The sequence below is a fragment of the Ailuropoda melanoleuca genome, chromosome 6, assembly GCF_002007445.2.
Source record: "Ailuropoda melanoleuca isolate Jingjing chromosome 6, ASM200744v2, whole genome shotgun sequence".
Classification (NCBI taxonomy): domain Eukaryota; kingdom Metazoa; phylum Chordata; class Mammalia; order Carnivora; family Ursidae; genus Ailuropoda; species Ailuropoda melanoleuca.
Window position 1 is genome coordinate 79,463,093 of NC_048223.1, and position 20,369 is coordinate 79,483,461.

The window sequence follows — 20,369 nt, forward strand, 5'->3', positions numbered from 1 at the left end:
AGGACAGGAGGGAACCATTAATCTCATGGACATTCAATTCCCTAAGAACTTTTTTTGGGAATGACCAGAAACAAGCCAGGCCATATGCTGTCCATTTGCAATCCTCTGAGCTGACTTTTTTTCTCTTCGACAGATCGAGGCCAATGCCATTGCCTCTTTTTAAGATGGTTCTTAAACTTGAAAAGGAACTGAAAGGTTGAGACGTGCATGCAGAGTCAACACAGATGATTTGATGAAAGTAGTCCTGTCAAACACTAGGGCTCTCCCAATTGTCAGAAATAGTCCGATGACATGTTCGAAGCTTCCCAGACTGGCTTGCGTTTTAGTAAATATGAACAATCAGGGAAGACATAGTTATGCTGTGGAGAGTTCTGAGATGTGGAGAGAACAAGTTAATTGTTCAGCCTCAACTGAGACCTTTCACTCAAGCCATTAATCACAGTGCACAGCCTACGCTGCTCTCCGGCTCCAGATGAAGGCTCATTCCAGGTGCTGGCCATTTGCGTTTCCCTCCAACTGGGCTGATTTATGAACCCAGAGATGTTTCCTGGTTTTTCCAAATTCTTTCCCATTACTTTGTAATAAAGGGGACATGTGATTTCTGGCTTTTTGCAGATCCTCAGTTTTAACATCCCTAATACCAAAGATTTTTTCAATTAGTTTGTGGCCTGCTTTCTGTGATCTGGAGGGTAGAAATGCTGTTCTGTGTTTTGAGTATCAAAGTTAAGGCTCTTATTTCTTTCCCCTTTGGCTGGAGTTGATGATGCAAAAGTGCTGCGTGAGTCTTTGTGCCCACATTCAACATCTCAATGTAAGTTAAGGCGTACAAAACCTTAGTGACAACAGCTCACCACAGGTGTTTTTTATCCCCATCCCACTCCAATGCAGATGGCTCAGGGTATAATATCAGGAGGCCTTCCACATTTGGGCCAGGTCTCCGGTGACATTGTAAGCCAATATTGAAAACTTCACAAGAGAATGTGAGTGTCAGAGAAGGACATTGTAATATTGAGGCTAAACTGGGTGCTGCCCAGTGTTACTGTTTGAAAGGTAAGCCTGATCTGAGCTGATAAAGGGCAACAGATCCCTTGGGAGTTTTCCCAAGTGGCAGAAATGTGTTAGAGAAAAGTAATTGGAAATTGATATTTGACATATCTCTTGGTTACTTTTTATTCCTGATAACACCAGAGGGTTTGTCCAGGAGTCGCTAGTGACTAAGACATGAAATCCTGCAATCCATTGCTGAAATGTAATCTCTTCTTGTTGAAAGTAAGCAGCTGCTTTCTGACCCTCTGCTTCCTAACTAGCACTTCAAGTGTAGAGACCCATGGGCTTAATTTGGGTGAAATGAGTGGTGAATACAACCCTTTGATAATTCTCTGAAACAAAATCATCGCTGGCAATGGAATGCTGTCCTTAAAATGCAACTCAATTTAACAGGTACTTGTTCAGAGCCTGCTATGGGCTCTATATTGTGTTGTGTGCTGTGGGGCATACAAAATAAATATCAAACATGGCCTTTGCCCTTGAAGAACTTATAGGCTCTTAGGAAGGATGATGTGTTTATGAAACACATTTTACATTGCAAGATAAGATATCGTGTATGTGCCAAAGTGAGTGGAACCTGGAATAAGTACAACAGGGAGTCAGAAAAAAAGACAGTAAGGTAGACTGGAGTTGTCAGGGAAGCTTTATGGATGAGGTGGGACAAAGACACCAATATTTCAAACCCAGAACTCTACCTTAAAGAAATTGCAAGGAGCACAGTATCAGATTACTTAAAGATTATGTAGTCCCCTTTAAGTGAAAGTAAATTTGTTCAATATGAGAATGGATTAATTTCATTCAGTAAATATATATTGAGTATATCTATGTGCCAACAACTGTTTCCAATGAGGTAAGGGAAGAATAATCCATACAGAAAATATGTCTAGGTATTCTCAGGTGCTACCCTCTCTTAACATAGATATTTAAAGTTATTGCTGGCCTGTGTGATTCCAAAACCTGTGATTTTTACCACTTATCATTCTGTCTCTCAAATAGACCTTGTGCTTGCTTTAGCAGCACATATCCTAAAATTGGAATGGTACAGAAAAGATTAGCATGGCTCCTGTGCAAGGTTAGCATGCAAAGTCATGAAGTGTTCTATATTAAAAAAAAAAAAAAGACCTTCTTATTTAGGATATCTTTGGGTAAAGAAGCTGAGTCTAATTTTTTTGTGTAGTGAAGGAATGACATGTCCAACCTTCTAAGCCATATGCAGTATAAACAGTTGCATGCATGCTCGTGGTAAAAGGAAGACACCCTGAGTTAGCACTGAATGTCCCAAATTGTTAGGTTAGGGAGTACTTGAAAAGCATTTGAAAAGTCTGCACCTGGACCAAACTCAGGATCATGAGCTGAGCCCAAGCTCTCTAAAGGTCAAGTTTTTCTCGGAATTTCCATTACCTTTGATAGCTACTGTGGAAACCCAGTTAGAAGGGTCGTCCATCATTAGAATTTGAGACAATTTTGCACTGGGCTCTTTGGCATTTGTGAAGTTTGAAATTGGCACCATCCAGATTTATTGGGTAAGTCACTAAAAATTCTATCTCTATTCTACCTTGCAAACTGGGGGAATCAATTTTCACTTCTTAAGGTACATATATAGCTGGGCGATTGCAAATTGTTCTAGAAAGAAAAGAAGTCAGGATGATAATGGTGGTGGCATTGGTGGTCATCATGGACATGGTAGTCATTATTCTAAATATCCATATAACTTTTAAGTAATACAACCACAGAACACCCTGGAAAGAATCTAAGATATCAAACACTGAGGGGCGGAGGTGTCAGAGTTTATTTAGCTAAGCAATACCAGAAGAGGACTAGAAAATCCCCCTTTCTAGCTAGCAATCATTCTCATACCACAATGAGACCCCTGCTTGGTAACCCTTGCATATCTGCCACCCATGTGACTGCTTTTTGAAGCTAATTTAGGTATCAAATTTAAATGGAATTCTGAGAACACCTTTTTTTTTTTCTTTTTTTTTAGTCTGGAGGGAGTGGTAGAAGGAAAAGCTATAAGAAATTTGAAATCACTCTTGATTCCTGTCATTTTCTTTAGTATTTAACCACTCTTTTCAGTTGAAAGGTTCGTCTTGGCATCCATGGGTAGACACATACACATGTGTTCCCTCATTCATCTGCATACACGTGTATATATTGGTATGCATTCCTCTTCATCATCTGTAGGCATTTTACAAATAATGGCTTGTGTGTGTGTTTTATCATCTTATTTTTTAAATGAACATGACAACCTCAAAATTTTTTGCAGAAATAGTTCCTCAGTGGTAAAGAAATTCCAGCATGTAGGCTAGGGTCATCTTTGGGTTACAAAATTCCACAGAGGAGTTGGCATGGGAAGAGTAGAGGCACTGTTGCTTTAGAATTTTTGTCTCTCCACTTTGGGGCAGACGAGCAAAGTCAGTAACAAGAAAGTTGAGTTAGTGTAGTAAAGTAAAGTAAAAAAACTACTGTAGTAAATGGTCAAACGAGAAAGGTAGAACAAGGTTAAGAGTGCAAGCAACAAAATTAGTAGGATGTAGGTAGAGGCAAGAGGAGGTATGGATATACTCCACCCCTCTCCCAAACTCTTTCTCCTCTGTGAGGTCATTACTGGGCTGGGGATGGGGTTGAGACTCTAAAAGGATTTTGGACTTGTGGGTTGAAACCTTAGTTGTTGATGAAGCAGTTTGGGAAGCTTTCTTCTCGAATAGAGCCTTGGGGGGTTTTCTATAGCAAAGGGGGTCAGAGTGGAGCTCAGAAGAGAGGAGACAGATCATTTAGAACCTAATCCAGCTTCTGGGTTTAAGGGTGAGAAAGTACTACCAGATTTCCATAAACCAAGGAGGCAAGTCAGCAGGATCAAAATCTGGCCCAGGTTCCACTCGTCAAGCTATATGTCTGTAGGTACATCCTCCCAGTGGGGTGTCTTTTCCTAATTTTATCCATAGCATATCCCTGGATATGGGAATTTTTGGTTTTCCTATAGGTTGTCCAGTTTCATTCATATACCTGGGAAAGGAAGCAGAGATTGAGAGGTGAAGTTCCTGAGAAAAATACTTTTTAATGTACTTTTTCTTAAGTAGCTGAGCATAGACCGTAAGAAAACCTGGTGACTTATGGAGCAGACCAGTTGCAGAGATCACCCTCTCGAGTGGGCAGGGTTAGTTTAAAAGGGGAATGACCAATGGGGTCTTCGATTTCACACTTTTAAGGAGGGGTCCACAAACCCCAGGGTATAGACCCCTAATTGTCCAGATTCTCTCACCTCTAATTTCCCTTTGGGAATGTTATGAGTAAGCCTGGCTTTGGTGGTTCCTCTTTCCTTATCCATACACTTGCCGTCAGATCCTTGTCCTTGGTGCCATAGTGCCATGAGGAGGTGAAGCCTCTGGAAGGACCTGATGACTTTGAGTAGCTTAGAGGTCATTGTGAAAGCAGGGAAGGCAAGCATGATTATACTAACTGAAGTGTGTACAAAGCCTATTTGACAACAGCTAGGGGACCTTGCAAAATCAGAGACCGCCATCACATATGGAGAGGTCTTCCCATCTTCACCTCAGTGGCTGTTTCTTCTTATTGAAGAATGAAAACAGTAAATGGCCTAAAGCAAGCTAAAAGCAAATCCCTTGACTTTATTCATTTCATGACTGCAATACTTGGTGGTAATATTAGTAAGGGCCCTGGCAGTCCTCATAGGAGAAATGCCAGAAATGAGGCAACTGACTGTTCATTCACCTGCTTTAAGTTCTTTCAGAAATAACATGATTTATAAAAGAATGCAAAATCATAATTGTCAGCCAAGATGTCATTTTAACTTTAGGATGTCCAGAAACAAAGGGATATTATATCCTTTGTTCTTGGAGCACCACAGATGCCAAATTATGCACAGGGTTCCCTCTTGGCATTGAGTGCTTTGGAGCCTAGAGGCAACCAGTGATTTCAGAAAGATGTTGCCTCTGGTGGTGTCCTCACCTGAATATCTCTCTGGAGCTATGGGAGGGAGCATGGCAGGAAACAGCAAGAGGGATAGCAGTCTTAGAAATGGCCAGTGGCTTGAGGTAAACTATCCTTAGCCTCACTCTAGGGAGCTTGGCAAGGGTACCATTAACGTACTGGAGAAATAATTCATTACTTTGGGTTTTGTCTGTACATCAACATATGCCAACAGATGCTCAGTTCATGACATGAATATTTAATTAATATATCAGGCATCTGGAACAGAGAACCATGGAATTTGGGGGGCCGAGTCAGACTCAAATGTCATCCATTCTAACCATAGCTGTCCGAATGCGCATAGTAGGCATTGAAAATATTTGTTGATTAGATTTTCTTTGATTTGAACAACTTGATTGCTTGGTTTTGCACCCAGATGTTTGGCATCCAGCCAGAGTTGTGTGCTCTGCATTCTGTCATCAGCCTCACCACCACAGAGATGGTTGGCAGAGGGCAGCATTCTTCCCATCCCCATGGCGAGGTCCCTTCTCTTTTCTCTCTCAGCGCATGCACACTGGCTATAGGCCACAGAACATACTGCAGGTGGCCCATTGAGCTGTCCTCCACACCCCCATTTTCCCCAGTGTCCTAGTGGTTGTATCTTATAACAGAGAACATTGGCGTCTCCACAAACAGACCGCCGTGGTGCCGGTAACACGTACTTGAGCAGCCATTTATTCATCCATGCCTTTGGTCATTGCAAAAGTGTTGAATTAAAGGCCTATTAGTTCACAGCACTGACCTGAAAGCTGAGGAGGAAACATGAGAAAACCATGGGAAGGGAAAAAGAAGATTAAAATATGGGTGGGATGTTATTTACTTATTAATTCCTAGTAAACAACGGCAAAACAGGGTAATTATAAGAAAGGGCACCTCCTGACTGCATTTGTGCCAGTGGCATGCACAACAGAGGGGAAGAGACACTATATGGTAGAGTGGATACACTGTCTGCAGGTCTGCATTTCAGATCTGCTTCATAACTCCAGTATGTAGCTTTAAGTGCTGTCCTCTGTTCCCCACACTATGAAATAAAGTGAACGTCCTGAGATATTCTTCAGTTCTATCCTCCTGTGACATTTTGATCAGGAATTATGAAAGCCTCATTTCCCCATAATTTAATACCCCTCAAATATCTAGAATTTATTTACTTACAGATAATCAAGTAGACCTCTAATATTCTGAGGAAACTAGTAATGCAGAGTAGTGAAAGGAGGTTTACACTATGCCTTAATATCCCGGGAGGAAGACAGCAGGCTTTGAAGTGCTATGAAACACATTCTACATAAAAATATAAAGATTTGTTATGGTTGGGAGTGGCGCTCTCGTTCAAAGTGAAGTACTGGCAAGTTTTATCTTTCTTCCTGAAGCACGTGCTTGGCTCAGTTATTGGTTCACACGGTGTTGGTTATGACAACTTAGTGAGTAGGTCCCAGATGGTCTCTTCTGCCAGTGGTAAAGGTGCTTTCTCTTCAGCCCATCCAAGAAATAGGGGCTGTATTTTTATGGGTGGTTGCGAAGCTAGAGCTTGGATAACTTATCTGTAGTTGAACCCAGCAAGCAGTAGAGCTAGAAGTCACAATCCTGTCTGACTGAAAAAGACTCAGTGTGCAGGGGGTTTCCCATCTCTTCAGACCCCAATGGAGATAGATCAAGTGTGTTCCTTGTATAAAAGGCAAAACTCAGAAGTCACTAGAAACCTGTCATTCTGCATTGTAAGTTATAGCTTTCTGAGAGGTTTGTAACAATGATTAACCAAGTGGTTTAATCCCCACAGTAATCCTGTGAGGTCATATTATATCCCTATATTATAATAATCCTGTAAAGTCGGGGTTATATCCCTATGTGACAGATGGAGAGTTGAGGTATAAGTATGCTGATGGGGTTTAGCTGTTTCTCACAGGGCATTTTTGATGGATGCTGGAAGAACCCCCACCCTGAAGCTCTATCTTTATAGTTTAACTTCATCTATAGGTTAAGGCATTCCTGACTCCTGACTCTGGGTACTCCTTTTTAAAATGTAGATACCCCTGGGAATGAAATTATATTAAGCTTGCTATCCCTTAAATATTTGCCTAGATGATATTGTAGCAATCATTTTCATCTAACCTAGTTGAGTATATAATGCTAACATGTTAAAATTAGGATAAAGTGAAGGGGGATTGGGATAGATCTGGGTTGGGGAAGTTTGTTTGGAGTCACCGTCCTGGTGGGAGTATATTCATGAGAACCTCAAGACTCTATGTCTGAATGAGGGGAGTCCCTGAGCAGGGAATAGTATGCAGGGCATGCAGCAAGGGAGATAATGAAAACAAAATAACTGTTCATATTTCTAGCTTGGTTGGCCTACCTGTGTTGGACCCACCCCTGGTGAATGGGGCAGGATTGTGATGGATGGGGTCAAATCTATCTGCTGTTATTTGCCCAGTACCTGGATTTGGGCATTGGTCCATTTCATATATTCTCTTACTCTGCTAACTACTTAAGGCAGAAAAATCATTCCCCTATTCGACTCCAATATATGCCAGTTGAAAATGAAATCCTCATACTGAGCAAATGTACCAAAGAATACTCTATAAACTTAATGAGGGGGATGAAGAGATATGTGCCAGAAACCTAGAAAATTTAACACTGATGAGGTTATGACTATTATATGTTTAGTTAAATTGTTGACACTGACAGGACATGGCTGAGGAAATCTACTGTCCGTTTTCTCCTTGTATCAGTGATAATGGTTCCTTGGTGTGCTCTTCTCAGTTAACAAAAGTGTTCCTGAAAGTTAAATGCAGAGAGAAGAAGTGACATAAGAAATACTTTCATTATCTCTGCTCTTCTGGGAGTTCCCTCCAGGAACATTATTTAAAACAGGACTTCTCCTGACTGGCAAACGAGTTTGGAGGGAAGGACTCATAGGTTCAGAGGTGATTGTGGGTCCTCTTGAGAGTTGCAGCGTCTCCTAACTCCTGGGCTTGTGCACTTGCCCTGGCAAACCCGTCTAGCACAATGCTGCCCTGGCCTTCCAGAAACACCTCTTCTGTCTTTCACAGTTTCCCATCTCTTAAAAACTGACCGAGGTTCTCCTTTACCTAGTGAATAAAATCTCAATTCCTTTAAGTGCCATTTAAGGCATAAATGTGATCATGAGTTTTGTAAGCTGCAAAGTACTATATAAATACTAGCTATTTGAAGAGGAATCAGAGGGTGGTAGAAAGGATATTGAATTTGGAGTCAGAACACCTCAGTTTGAGTCTTGCGCTAGTTGGGTGACCTTGGAGAGGTCACTTAAACTCTATGAACCTCAGTTCCTTCATTTATAAAACAAGACTATTGTAATAATTAAAGTAATTGAAAGTGACATAGTAATTAGCGAAGAGTGGACACTCAATACCTGTTAATGAAGACGAAGGCAATTTAGTAGAGCACTTAAGAACACTGGCTATAAGGACACAAGTCGCTTATCTTCTTGTGTCTCTTATTCCCTACCTATAAAATGGGGACAAGATGTAAGAGTCAAATGAGTTAATATATAGCAGGAACTTTCAACAGATCCTGGCCTATATCAATCCTTCTGTAAATATTAAGGCTCCTATTGCTGCTTTTGTCACTTTTATTATTCAAGGACCTCTCCTGCTTTATCTTTCGAGTTTTATTTGGTTGTCCATCTTACCACTAAAAAGAGGTCCTCCACCAGATCTGACATCCTTAAGTTGGGGACTGATTCTTATTCACCTATAACTTCCCTAGGCTTTACCCAATACCTGCAAAATAATTATTTTTGTTATTTAAAAATATACAGATACATGCTTGCTACTTCTAGTCAGCATTGTATGGAAGGTTTTGCCATTGCAGTGAGACAAGTATAAAAGGAAAGAAACAAAAGGCATCTAAACTGGAAAGGAGGAATTAAAACTGTCTTTATTCGTAGATGAAATGGTCATCTACATAGAAAATACTGTGAAATTTATGAAAAGCTACTAGAACTAATAAGTGAATTTAGCAGGTTGCAGGATAGAAGCTCAATATACAAATCCATTTTTTTTCTAGTTCCTTATCTTCAGCATACACAGTAAAGTATAGACCAGTTTAATAGGAGCATAGGATGAAGTGGTAAATAAAACTGGAAAGGCAGGTTCAAACTCAGTTTGATGACTTGACTTGATAACATGGAATGCTCTTCCTTACTCTGTCTATCCCCTCCCACTTTTTCTCTCTTTGTCTTTCCTGTTTTCCTTATCTGTTCTTTATCCCCCCTCTTTCTTATTAGTTTATTGGCATAAACAACTTTCCTCCATGAAAAAAGTTAGAGTTCTGTTTCTTAAAAACAAGGTTTTTTATTCATTGGGTTAAGTAAACAAAATATCCATAGCTCTGTTCCTTTGAGCTTACAGGGTTCTATGGAAGGAATTGCCAAAGACAGGGAGTGTAATATCAGCACACAGACAGTGGAACTCAGGGTATTTGGATTCAAGTTCTGACTTTCTCTTAGCTAGCTCTATGACTTGGGAAGATCACTTTATGAGGCTCAGTATGCTTTGTCTTAAAAAAGGGATAGTGGTAACATGACCTTTATAGGGTTATGGATAGTTCAACAACATTTTTTCAGTTCCTAGGAACTGGATCAGGACATATAGATGGAAAATGTTTCTCTTAAGGAATATTTAGGGAAAATAGGAGTAGAAATAACTCCAATGGCATAAAATAGGCACAAAGTTCTGGCTTAGACTACTGGATTTCACAGATCTTATGCCTTGGTCCAACACATCATCTATGAGATGTTAAATGTTCGATTGACGAAGTATTGAAGATTATTTAGAAATACAGGGGAAAAAACCCCCACTGTTCTGGGGTTTGCAAAGAGTGGGAAATGGAGCCAAGAATGTACCTATCATTTAGGGTAAAGAGCAATAATGAGCTTTCATAAAAATAAATACCCATGATGTTAAATAGACTGCAAATCATTTGCACCTTGAGGCTTTTCTTAGATTTTGTGCCAGTGGGGGAAAAAATGGAAGGAAAAAAAAAAGTGATAATTGACCTCGTGCTTTATGCCAAAGGAGTTGCTTGTACACAAGATTTTGTTTTAGTGTAATCAAAGAGCCTCCCCCCACCCCCTGCCACACACACTACCACTGAAAATTATTTAAGGGAAGAAAAACAAAATGCATCCAGCTATAAAGAGCAACCAGCCTGGATTTGGAAAAAGTCTTTAATCTACTCTGCCTGAGGTCATATTGTTTTATGCTGCTCTTGACTTTATTTCAAAGCTGATGTTGCTATCTAAAAAAAGCCTAACAGCTATAATTATTTCAGTTTTATTCACTGAGAAATTATTTCCAATCATGTAAGAGAAATGGATTCTAGTGTTTATAAGTGACCTCTTATCCTGTCCTTTAAAGAAAATAGCATATATGTTGGAAAAAGCACTGAAGCTGGAGTTTGGATGACTAGAGTTCTTAAAGTTAGAGCTGCCAGTGCTTAAGCTTTTAGACTTTACCTAAGTCAAGTCCCAGATTGGAGCCTCAGTTTTTCCCTCTGTAAAATGGGAACAGTCGCACGTATCCAGCTGCCTCATAGGGTTGGGAGAGTCAGTGGAGATGCTGGACTTGGAAGTGCCATAAAGACACAAGGCAGTGCTTGCCTTTTTTCTCCTTGCAGTAGAGCTCTGGGTCACCAAATGATAGGCTCAACCTTAGGTACTTCACAGGAAATAAAATGTTAGTTTAGTGTTACATGGTAGAGTGTAACACAAATTTACTTTTTCCTCACAATTGCCTTTCTAAATTCACTCAGTAGGACTAATATTCTTCTGCTTCTGAATAAAATTTCAATGGGTGCCCAGAGCTTGCTACTCACTCTTAGATAATATTAAGTCCTCTGTACCTGAGTCTCCAAACAAGTCTTGGTTCAGTTACGAACATGAGAAGTCTAGGGTAGGAATGAAAGCTCTAAAATTCATCCATAGGCAATGCATCTTCTGTGTGCTAGGTAGCTTCTTCCTTTATTCTTTCATCTTCTCCCCATTCCCACACATCAGGTGAGTTGGGTGGGGGACGGGAGAGAAGTGAGAGGCAAGATCAAACTTGCTTGGCTAGTGCCCATCTGCTGGCTTGCTCTTCCAGTGGCAGATGTTTAGGTTGGCCCTTCTCCTTGCAGGCTGTTTCATGAACAGCTGGGGTCCTCTGGGTTGCAGTTCTCTTGATGATAAATCCATCTCCTGAGGCTGTGCCCTTATGATTCCTTCTTTATATACTGGGCATCTGGGGACTTTTCTTTGCTGAGGTCTCCTTACCTCCAATAGCGCAGGATCCAAGACTGCCCTAGGGTGCTTTGTCTTGCACTTGGCCCTCACTTCCTCCATGGAGATATGGGTCTTTGACTTTCTAGTAGTGAGGTAGAGTTAGATCCTCAAGGCAGGGCTCTTTTCCTGAGCCACCTAGCAGGCAGCTTCAGCCATAGTCTTTCTTTCACTTGTGAAAGTTTTCATGTTTAAATCAGAAATCAGTTCCCTCTGACCCTGAAAGTGCAGGGAGCACATAGCAAGCTACGTAAGTGAGCCACTGAACTCCCTGTCATTTGCTTGACATGAGGGAGGTACCCTTAACCCTTTTCCATGTGGGTAAAGCATTGCAGGCAAGTCTAAAAGTTTCTAAAAATTCTTTAACAAAATCCTCACTTCTTGGGGTGCCTGGGTGGCTCAGTTGATTAAGCATCTGGCTCTTGGTTTCGGGTCAGGTCATGACCTCAGGGTCCTGGTATCAAGCCCCATGTCTGGCTCAGCGCTCAGCTAATGAGTCTGCTTGAGGGTTCTCTCCCTTTCCCCATCCCCCAACTTTCTCTCTCTCTAAAATAAATAAATCTTTAAAAAAAAAATCCCCACTTCTCTCTCCAAACTCTTCTCATAGCCTAGCCAGCATCTTTTTGAGAATATAGACAGATGTGTTCAGCTACGGTTTGCAAATCCAGTACTCAGACACCTCTGTCACAGTCCTGTTTGGGTAATTCAGCACCTCGTCTTGGTATATAGGTCTAGTTAGTTCTTATTGTCTTGGGACTTCGACTGAACTTAAACCAGAGTCCTATTTTAACATTTTGTTATATTTATATCAGTGTATCCCAAACCGTAGTTTGTGGAACACTGCTTCAGAGAAGTGTTTTCAAACTCTTAATGTGCTCATTGCACATGAGCCTTTTAAAAAATAAGTGGGGGTACCTGGGCGTCTCAGTTGGTTAAGCGTCTGACTCTTGATTTCAGCTCAGGTCATGATTTCAGGGTCATAAGATCAAGCCCTGCATTGGGCTTCATGCTGGGTGTAGAGCCTGCTTAAGGTTCTCTCTTTCCCTCTCCCTCTACCACTTCCCCACTTGCTCTCTCTCTCTCTAAAATAAATAAATAAAATCTTAAAAAATATGTGGAATATATAATAAGGAATACCGTTTGACACTTTAAGCCCAGTGTTCCTCAAGTATATTTAACTACACAATTTTTTAACATAGTGTCTCTGTATTTTGGGAAGTACTGCTCCAGATATAAGTTAGATCCTTTTTGATGAATGAGCAGGAACAATCCCTGGTGAAGCTTCCACTGAGTTTAGCTAAATATGTTCATATATTCCTCTAAAGTGGAATATAATTCCCCAAATAAAAAATTTAATTCCTTACTAATAGAAATGGGGTCATATTCAGATGAATATGTTAGAAACAACCAATCAGCATTGGCTGGCAGGGGGGAGACTCACTAGTAGCCTACTTATAATAAATAACAAAAAAATTAGATAGTTAAACCCATTAGAATAGGGGTTTATTAATGTCTCAATATGTACTTTAGAATTTGAGAGCTTAGCTTTGATGATGTATAAAAGTAAAGGTACAGAGACTTATTCTCATCTGCACCAGATTTTGTTCCTCCTATATTTTTTAAAGTCATGAACATCGGTTGTATTGGTTTGAGCCATCTTGAATGTCTCCACCTTTGGGTAGGTCCAATGGTCAGTTCTCAGATAGACATCTTTTTCCTCACATAGCCCATTTTCAAATATGGACCACGATTTACCAGATAACCTATTCTATGTATTGTTTCATCATGTCTTGATAAGATGATTGGCTTTATGACTCTTTTCTGTTTTGAACTTTGTAAGAATTTATGCTGAATAATGTTTGAGTCCTGCTAGCATGAGGAAGTGTCCTGGTTTTAGAACTGAGAATCCCATATCTCAGAAGTTCCATCCCTGGGATACAGAAAATCTTATTTTTTGGTGATAGATGCCAGAGGTTCAGGGAAAAGTATAAAACCCATATGGCAGCCCAAATATAGATGCAGAAAGCAATGTTGTTTTTAGTGCCAAATAGATAAAGCATAGATTATTTATCTTCCTTAGTTGCTGACACTGTTTCCCCCTTCTCTTGCCAACCATGATTTGAAGTTCACACTAATGAATCAACTGTTGTTTCACACCAGTTGATGCAACTTGAGTGTATACCTTAAGTACATTGTAATTATGAGTATTCACGGTCCATCTATCTTTGACTCTGTTTGTTGATTAATTGTTGTGCTTTGTATCACCATGGCACCAGTTTAAGTTTTGACATTGTGAATATTGTGACTATATTTTCTAAGAGTTCAGATAATGAAAATGAGGGTGACTATAATATCAATGCCAGCATGACCTAGAAACCCCAGAAAAAGAAGGTTAAATGACCGTTCAACAGTGACAGATGGAAGGACTCATAAAACTAGATTGGGGAAATCAATAACCAAAGGATAGCATCTTGCAAAACGTGCAGAAAATTGGACATGGTGGAGAAGGAGATGTGAAAGCACATAGGGAGACTGAATCTCACCATTTTAGGATGAGAGACATAAGAACTTCTAAATTAGTCAGAAGCTTTTGTGTCTCCCAAGAAGACACCAATGCTTAGTTGAAAATAGTCTCTGCTGAATTATCTTGGGTATGACACCCAAACAAGTAGCATTATCGTATTGTTCCCTTGATCTCTCGATGACATTGTACTGTTCCCTTGATCTCTTGATGACACGAATTTAAGTTATATTGCCTGGTTTATAAATTTCAGTTTAAATATCCTGGGTAACAGATGTATTGCCTTCTTACAGAATACAGCTAATTTTGTCAGATCTGACCAACAACCATGCTTTCCTTAACATGTCTAGTGATTCCTTGAGCCACGGCCACAAGGTAATGTTCCTTCTTACTCTTCAGTATTCAGGCTTGAAAACTGGAGTTTGGATCACCTTCTTGATTTCTGAAGATTTTAATGAAACTGCAGAAACCATGAAACAAAAGATTGTCGATATCCTAGATATCCTATCCAAGCTGGACTTTGCTTATTTAACTGCATATTAGTGGGCAGTGTAGGTATTGGTAACTCCATTCAGTGTTTAAATTTCTTATCAAACAAATGAAACAGTCTCATCTGCTGAATATCCCTACAGCTTGTCTGCAACATTGCTAAAATGGGGTGTGGTTTACTTACCTGTGATGTTGAAACTTGCAAAATCAAGTTTTCGGCCACATTTAGCTTGCTCAAAACAGAAGCACTTGAGCTTTTGACTTGATCAAAATGGAAGGAATTCGTCTTTTTAAGTATGTTCCTACAAAATGGCTATCACTATTGAGGGCCATAGAAATGATGTTAAAATGTTGGCCTGCTCTACATCTTATCTTCAAAGAGTGGGGTAAGAAGAATGTACTTCACTAATTGGGAATACACTGGGAATGAGAATGGAGGACAGAATTATAGTAAAACAGAAATTTATCTGCTGTTTGTCCAAAACTCTTTGATGATCTATGAAGAGGCCACAGGGAGCCTAGGAGAGAATTTTACCTGAGTTATTTGATGTTCTATGTAGGGTATGATAAAAACTCATACAAAAAGGGGGGAAAAAGAGTTTTTAGACATAAGCCTGTTTCTAAATGAGCAAAATTGTCACCAGAGGACAGCCAAATCAAACAGGGCTTTCTCAATTTCCTTATTTACTAACTGTCATTACTCAGAATCCAACTTTGATTTTACAAGTTGAGGAAAAATTCTGAATTCACAAGTTTGAATTACCTCAGTGCTTTAAAATCATTTGCCCCAAGAAAAAGAAGTTGAACTTATGATGACATCTAATACGCTTCATAGTGTTTTAAAAATGATGAGCATGTTGGACATGGAGAGTTTCTGTGATGAATTCAGACGTGCCACAAAGCTGATTGACAGACTTCTGGTCCATCAAAATAGGCATGTAGATACCAAGTGGAGGAAGAGTGTTTGGAGAAACTGATTCCAGTCTAAAACCCTGCTCTTGCTAGTAAGGAAACACCAGAGTGTTCCATGCTGAACTGCTTTTGTTGATAGGCTGTTTAGCTTGGTGTCAACATATCAAACTGACACCAGAGCAGTGTAATGTGAGCTTGATAAGAGCATAGCCACAGGTGGAACGGAATTTTACGTGTCACTATGTTCAGCTTTACCACCACGTAAAGGAAGGGTATCTTGAAGGCTGCGGGCCGTCCAGAGAAGCATTATTGGAAAAGAAAACAGCAAGAGTAAAAAGACCATACTATAACATGGGAGAGAAAGACATGTTATTTTTACTAAATATAGGTAATATCTGTTTATATTGTATTTTCATTCTCCCTTTAAAAAGTCTCATATTTATGTACTTTAAGCATATACAATATAGCCTTCAAAAGTTAAATACCCAATAAAAAGTTTTAAAAGAGTTTAAATAAATTTGTATCAGAGGAGAGAAACATAAAAATAATGTTATATTTTTCTCACTTTTATGATCTGTTTAGTCAGTCCTATTAATTATGATTAATTGCCAGTGTTAACTAATTCTACTTTTTGTCTTACATAATAGGATTTATGTAACCAAAAGGTAAATACTATAGAACAATTATAGAGTTTCAAATAAACCCATTTTTCATGTATTTTTATGTCAAAGTAGTTATACATGTATATAGTCATTTATTATATATTATTTTTTGGAGGAGGGGGTTCTGGTATGGGTGCACCCTGGTTCACCTTTCTGAAAAGCTGATTATCCTACTTGCCACCAGTGGTGCTTTTCCTGAACCTGTCCTGGTTTAAGGCAGGAAAGCAAATCTGATTCTGATTAGTTGCTTTTACACGGTGCGAGTAACCCTGCACATTGGCTTCTGACTATAAAGGAAATTTTCTTGCCAGTGATTCTCAAACTATTTGATGTCCCTTAGGAATCTTTTTATGTCATTTTAACACGTCATTTATTTGAGATTAGTTGTCTTCATTTTTCTGTTTGTACTAATTGAAAAAAGGGAAACATATTAAGTTTTCAATTCTCTAATGAGGACCCCAAGTAGAAGTGACAATTGTCCATATATATCAGTAAGGTAATGTGCATCGTCTACCTGCAACTTCTTTTAAAATTGACTCTGAGTAGTCGGGAAATGAAAGTTTTATCTTCATCATTGCGCCCCTCACTCACCTTTTCTCAATAACTGGTATGGATTCTCTGTTCACCTCTCCTTTTTGGTGTTCCGAGCCATCATGATATGTCCCATCCTTCTCATCTACCCCTTCTCGCAGGGGAGGCTCATACTCTGCTTTCCCACCCTCAAATCCAGTCACTGTGCTTAGGACAGAATGTCCCCTTTCTCTAACTCTTTGGATCCTGTCTCCTACCTGTACTTCACAGTCCTATGAAAACCCCCTTCACTTTACAAAACTTTGTCTGGACCATTTTCTAGCTATGTACTTTGATGTCCCACATGCCTTCCTACTCATCTATCCTCCTGTAGGATTCTGTAACTTTTCACATACTTTCTCCTCAGATGCATGGCGAGATCAATTTCTTGCCTTGTTCTTCCCTTGTATCCCCAAGACCTAGACCCTAGTGCAGGTCTAGGCAGATCGTAATGGTTCAAGAAAGGTGATCAATTGGTTTATATAAATGGTGCTGCATGCAAAATATGACATGGGAGTAGGCAAGTCATAATATCTTTACATATGGAAACATTGTCCGTAATATTTAACGGGAGGCGAAAGCACAAGGCCTTGCTGAGGTGGAAAAATGGGGGAGGGCAGAAAAAATAATCATAACCCTGACTCCTGGGCTCAGGTTTTAGTTTGTAAAGTAGCCTTACTTCTCCTGGATTGGAACTCTAGACTGTGTAAAATACACACATACGCACATGCACATACACACAGGATGGGGGTTTGGCCTTGACATATACTTTTAGTTGAATGCCAGTACTTTTTAGCAGCCTGGTCTGAAGTTGGGAAAATAGCCATTCAGTGTCTAGTTGAGTTATGAGTTGAGAACAAATTTCACAACAAACCTCAATGATTTTCCACCGACTACACCAACCCAAAGACAGTTTCTAATCACTCGGTTGCCATCGTATTGCAAAAGAAGCAGAACACAGACATGCTGTCTATTTCGCTTAAATTTATAAAAACCCGCTGAAAGGGAATGTAGAAAGTAAACGGCCCATGGTAAAGCATTGTGAATGAAGAGAGAGGTGCTGTGGTTAGCTGGGTTTCTCAATCCCTCAGATTCTCAAAGCCAAGAGAAAATTTATCTTCTTCCACTGAGACATAAACTAAACTCTTTTGGTCATTAATCTGCAAAGTTGATGCCTGCCGTGGTAATTCATCAAACATTTTTGTGGAGTGAGTCTGGTGGGGCCTCTGGGGTATCCGCCTTTGAAATTCAAAGCACTGTTTTGTCCCCTGAGGAAGGAGTGACTTTCTCCCCTCATTGCACATCTGGAAGGGAAGTTTCTGCTTCTGCTCTTCCCTGCGCTAAGTCAGGACCTGAAAGGCGCAGCCATCTTTATGAATCATGGGCTTGTGCCATGAGACTCTGAATACTCTTCCCTGGGCTGTCCCGTACCGAGAAAGAAGAGAAATACAGCAGCAGAGGCACTGTTTATAAGGTCCTTTTTTCCTGTGTTACAGTTCACCGCAGGAAAAGGACAATTACTGTTTGCAGTGATTTTTATAGGGGTGGGAGTCACTGCATTAACCATTGTGAAAAACGAGTAGATTCCTCAAGCTACAACTCTCCATTGTCTATAGATAAATCAGGACATGGTTCCGGAATCTTGAGGTCTGATCTGAATTTACAACCATGTCTCCAGGCTCAGAGACAAATATACACTCTGATGAGAATGGGCATGTCCTACAGAGAGTGTGCCCCGTGAGTGCTGGGCTGTCTTTTGCCCCTGTAGTAACTGCCTCCTAATGCCTTGTCCTTGGCTGAGGCCTTCAGACCTTCCAGTCCTCTTGTGAATTGGCCCTGCCCCTCAGCCCTCACCCTGGACTCCTGTCCTTCTGTCCCCAGCTCTGCAACACACTTGAGACACAGTGGCCACCTTTCTGTTCCTTAAGCTATGACACTCATTGTCTTTTCCACATAGGGCTGTTCACGCTGACCAAGAAGTATCCACCCCAAAATCTTTTTGAGGTTGGCTTCTTTTTGTCATTGAAGTTTCAGTTCCACTGTCAACTCCTCAGAGAGGTTTTCTCAGACCCTCAGTTTAAAGAAGCTGAATCCACCCACCCACCCGCCACTTTCCATCAGTTCTCAGTGTGTCACTTTCTTTGTAACACTTGATGTCTGAATTAATTTTTCTCTTTTTTTCCTTTCTTTTTCTTTTCCTTTTTCCTTCTTTTTTTCATTCCCCTCCACAATTTCTCCCTCGCTCCCTCTCTTGTTCTCCTTCTTCCCAGCCCACCTCTACCTCAGCTAAACTGTTAACTCCAAAAGACCAAGGTTCTCAGCCATCCTCTTGACTATGATACATCTATGGTACACGTTCAATCATTCTTATGGAATTGAATGATTTCTTTGTATTTCAGATGTTTGACTGAGGGTAACATGACATTTACAATAAAATTTTTGTTAACTATTCATATTTAAAAACATGCTTGAGGGGCGCCTGGGTGGCTCAGTCATTAACCATCTGCGTTCGGTTCAGGGTGTGATCCTGGGGTCCTGGGATCGAGCCCCGCATCGGCCTCCCTACTCTGCTGGGAGCCTGCTTCTTCCTCTCCCACTCCCCCTGCTTGTGTTCCCTCTCTCGCTGGCTGTCTCTCTCTGTCAAATAAATAAATAAAATCTTTTAAAAAAATAAAAATAAAATAAAAACATGCTTGAATTCATGTATTTTAGGTATAATTTTACTCTTACACATTTATCTGTTGATCAACTTATTCATTCATTTCTTCAACTAATGTTTAAGTATCTCCTGCGTGAGATAACTTATCAAGATATTACAGATGTCAGAGAATGTTCAGCCATCCAAATGATACCATTAAATGCAGAGAAACATATTTGAAAACAGATTTTCATATTTTAGGTCAAGTGTTCTATCCAGACCAGTCTAACTTCTAATTTTCTTTTACTAACCAAAGTTATTTCATACTACTGCAACCATGTATCCCCCAGTAAAGCTTTCTTCAGTATCCCACAGTTGTGACTTCTCTTCCCTCATATTATTACTTTGTTTTAGAACTCTCTTCCCTCTGCTGTTTCCTTTTGCACATTGTATGCATCCTTCGAGGCAAGTTCAGGGCTTTTCTCCCCATTAAGGGCTCCATAATCCCTTGGCTCTGATTGTTCCCCTGAACTCTTCCATTTAGCTTGTAGATTCTAGACCCTCAATCTGAGAGTTTTCTACTGCTGGTGATTTTGTTGATTTATTTTTGTTTCATATATGTAAATGTTGAAAACCCAACTGAATTCTAACTTCTTTGAGAAAATGAACATGTTTCATAATCTTCCAGATCTCTGCCACTATCATAGGTAGTGTGGGGAACATAGTAGCAGTCAATAAATTCTTACTGATTGATTGGTGTCGAAATTGGGTTGTCATTTCCAGACGGGGTGCTGAATAAGAGCAGGTCTGGTAAAAGACTCTTCAACATTCAGCCTCCCTGTAGATCAAGTACATGCAAAGCTTACAGTGAAAGGCGGTGAAAGGCAAAATTCCAATAGCAAGAGTATTATTAATCTACTTAAGCCATTAAGTGTTGTCCAGTATTAGATTGGACCGGAAATCCTGGTTTTCAGCTCTTTCCTATTTGAATGCCCAAGAGGCTGTCAGCGAGTAAGAGGAAATGCGGAATTGGCTTTCAGTTGCCTGAGGAGAGGAGCTTAAATTTCTAGATTTATGGCTCTGTTTTACCTGAAACTTTTATTTTGCTTTTACTTTTATGTAGCAGTCGGGTGTACTGTATTTCAGTTGGTACTTCTTAAACAGTCTAAGGGAGCTCTAAAAATAAGTGCCTACCAATTTATACAATAACGTCCATAGTGGTCTTTATTGAACGCCTCATCACAGGAG

At 40.0% G+C, this 20,369-nt stretch overlaps 1 protein-coding gene and 1 non-coding gene across 2 annotated transcripts in view; both read left to right on the forward strand.

Moving 5' to 3' along the window:
- LRMDA (leucine rich melanocyte differentiation associated) overlaps positions 1-20,369 on the forward strand; it is a 1,020,960-nt gene that overhangs the window by 850,581 nt on the left and 150,010 nt on the right.
- On the forward strand, positions 2,049-2,155 carry LOC117802900. The gene has a single exon (XR_004626410.1). It is a non-coding gene; the product is annotated as a U6 spliceosomal RNA (small nuclear RNA).